The sequence below is a fragment of the Eriocheir sinensis genome, chromosome 6 (genome assembly GCF_024679095.1).
Source record: "Eriocheir sinensis breed Jianghai 21 chromosome 6, ASM2467909v1, whole genome shotgun sequence".
NCBI classification, from domain to species: Eukaryota; Metazoa; Arthropoda; class Malacostraca; order Decapoda; family Varunidae; genus Eriocheir; species Eriocheir sinensis.
The window spans coordinates 1971460-1974689 of NC_066514.1; positions in this window are offsets into that span (position 1 = coordinate 1971460).

Below are 3230 nucleotides of genomic sequence, written 5' to 3' on the forward strand. Positions count from 1 at the left end.
TCCCAGGTCTTTCTCTGCCTCTGTGGTGGATAGTGGAGTGTTTCCCATGTGGTATTGGTGTGCTGGATATCCCTTCACTGGTAGCCTGGTAACATACACTCCCAGGTCTTTCTCTGCCTCTGTGGTGGATAGTGGAGTGTTTCCCATGTGGTATTGGTGTGCTGGATATCCCTTCACTGGTAGCCTGGTAACATACACTCCCAGGTCTTTCTCTGCCTCTGTGGTGGATAGTGGAGTGTTTCCCATGTGGTATTGGTGTGCTGGATATCCCTTCAGTGGTAGCCTGGTAACATACACTCCCAGGTCTTTCTCTGCCTCTGTGGTGGATAGTGGAGTGTTTCCCATGTGGTATTGGTGTGCTGGATATCCCTTCACTGGTAGCCTGGTAACATACACTCCCAGGTCTTTCTCTGCCTCTGTGGTGGATAGTGGAGTGTTTCCCATGTGGTATTGGTGTGCTGGATATCCCTTCCCAAGATGCATGACTTTACATTTATCTTCATTGAATTGTAGCACCCCATCCCCCGACCCTTGAACCCAACCTTGGTGTGGAGAGGTCAGGTACGCCAGAACATACCAGGGAGTCGCTCTGGTCCAATTTGAGGTATTTTCGGATGAAGTCGGACACCCAGCCAACTCGCTTCTCCCCTTCCACAGCCCACTTCTTCTTCTTCATAATTGGTGCGTCCCCTGTGGCCTTCAGAAGCACATCAACTGGAAAGGATGAAAACATTGAAGAAGTCTTGAGCAGAGATTGTGGGATATTGTGAATAGGAAGTCATGAATGTTGCAACAGCCAAAGAGAGAGAGAGAGAGAGAGAGAGAGAGAGAGAGAGAGAGAGAGAGAGAGAGAGAGAGAGAGAGCCAGCCAGCCAGCCAGCCAGAGAGAGAGAGAGAGAGAATATATATATAAATTCGCAAAAAAACTACTCTGAAAAACTCCTATTTTCGAGTTCCCAACCTTGAAACCCACTCATTTTTTGAGAATTTCAAACAACTTATTTAATAAATACTTTAGCCCTACCAATGTGCTTTCCAATATGGTGCATAACATTTCCCTACTCCCAGCAGTTTCGTCGCTAGAGCTCGAAACGTAAACCCTGTCGAGAGCGATTTTGACGAACTCCAGACACTTTGCCGTTTTCGTCTAGTGTGGCCTTGCTATTTCCTCTAGAAGGCTGTAATTTGGCATGCAGCCCCTCGTGGCAATGTAGTTTGACCAGCTCGAAGGATGTTTTGATAGCTCGATTCCAAGTCTGTCGTCGAGCCGTCACAAACTAGCCTGTTTTTCGGTCCCTTTGCCGCGATTTGGAAACGTCCTAGTTTTTTGCTTATAACTTCTTTTTATTTATGAAGTGCTTTCCATTTTTTTTTTATTATTAATCTGTATTAATAGAGTTTTCATTTTCCACCTGACTGTGGTTCCCCAGCACGGGGTGTTCTCTTATCTTGTTAATCAAGCAGTAAGCAAAGCAGCTCTGCCAGTCCATTTTACGAGTCTCTTGGTGGGCCGTCTTCCACTGCTCCTCAGCCACTGCCGTCGTCTGTTTGTTTACATGCAGCTGTTTGGTACCCACGCTCGTCCTCACAACCGCTTTCCATTCATACCGACAAGCAACATCTTGCTCCCGGATGGGCATACGGGCAACCGCGGCTGCCCATAGCCCCAATGGTTGGACACCGCCTTTTAAGGCAGAACGCATGACGCCGACGGTAGGTAGACGTGACCCGTACATGTCAAAGCAACGCGAAACTCGTGGCGGTAATGCGCGAAAGTCGTGATGTTAAGAATTTAGGACTAAGCGCTAAACTCGAGGATCGCGAAACTCGGATAGCGCGAAACTCGAGAGGGTACTGTATATATATATTTGGTATCAAAAGAAAGCAAATTAAATGTATTATTCATAACTGGGAAGAAATAGGGTTGAATACTAAATAAAATAATAAAAATAATATGTATAATAAGGCGCTTCATATAGGTTGATTTATAGAGTGAAATGATTATAGAGAGACGGTAACTTTTCAGTTTTTCCCGGCCTTCTAAGCTGCGTACTCATGACCGGAGATCCCTTTGTAGTTTCCTATCTTGCTAAGTCCTCCTCGTCTCTGCTACTGACTATTACACTCCACTTGTCTAGTTTCCTTTCCATAATCAGAATTCTTTTGTATATAGTCGATTCCTTACTGGCAAATTCAGAGAGTAGGCGGTGGCTGAGTGGTAGCGTGCTGGGCCCACATTCACCGCGTGATGGACGACGCGGGTTCGAATCCCCACGCTACCACCTGGGGTTTTTCAGTCACCGCCGAGTGGCTTAAAACTACCCACATGCTGTCCTGAAGACCACCCATCAACCCGGACTCTAGAGGAAACCGTCCAAGTGAATCAAGAAGGAGTTCCGGGGGGCAGCATGAGCCAGGAGAAGATGGCGCCACTATAAACACTTGCCTGCGCCGTGACGGGCTGGGGCCGAATACCACCCAGGCCCCTCAAGCAAGCCTACCGGCGCAATAAGCGTAGACGTAAAAAAAAAATTAAAAAATTGTTATAATGAAGCATCTCTCTCTCTCTCTCTCCTTTTTTTATAAGGCAGAGATAATGCTGGGAACAAGAACATGTGGAAAGCAATGTCAGAGAGAGAGAGAGAGAGAGAGAGAGAGAGAGAGAGAGAGAGAGAGAGAGAGAGAGAGAGAGTATATGTGCGTAGTATCCAGGGTCTGTCTCCCAATCTATATTTGTCCATCTTTTCCTTCTTTATATTTATGGACACTGCACGCCTCAACAATGTCTCTCCTAAGGCCATATTCCTCATCACTGATCCACATATCCGGCCTTCATTCCTTCCCTCATGCTCCATAATCCACTCTTCTTCCTGGTGTGTTCCATTCCAAATCCTCCTCCCTTCCACTCATCCCACAAACAGCTCAAAGGGAGACGGGCCCCACCCAGAAGCATGGCCCAGCCTTGGCGCAACGGAACACAGGCAGACGATGACTCAGCTGATTGGTGTGTGTGTGTGTGTGTGTGTGTGTGTGTGTGTGTGTGTGTGTGTGTGTGTGTGCATTTACCTAGTTGTGAAATACAGGAAATAACCGTGTGTGTGTGTGTGTGTGTGTGTGTGTGTGTGTGTGTGTGTATTTACCTAGTTGTGAAATACAGGAAATAACCGTGTGTGTGTGCGTGTGAAATCAACAGCTTTTGAGGCTTCTTATCTTATGTGCTGTTTGTCAAA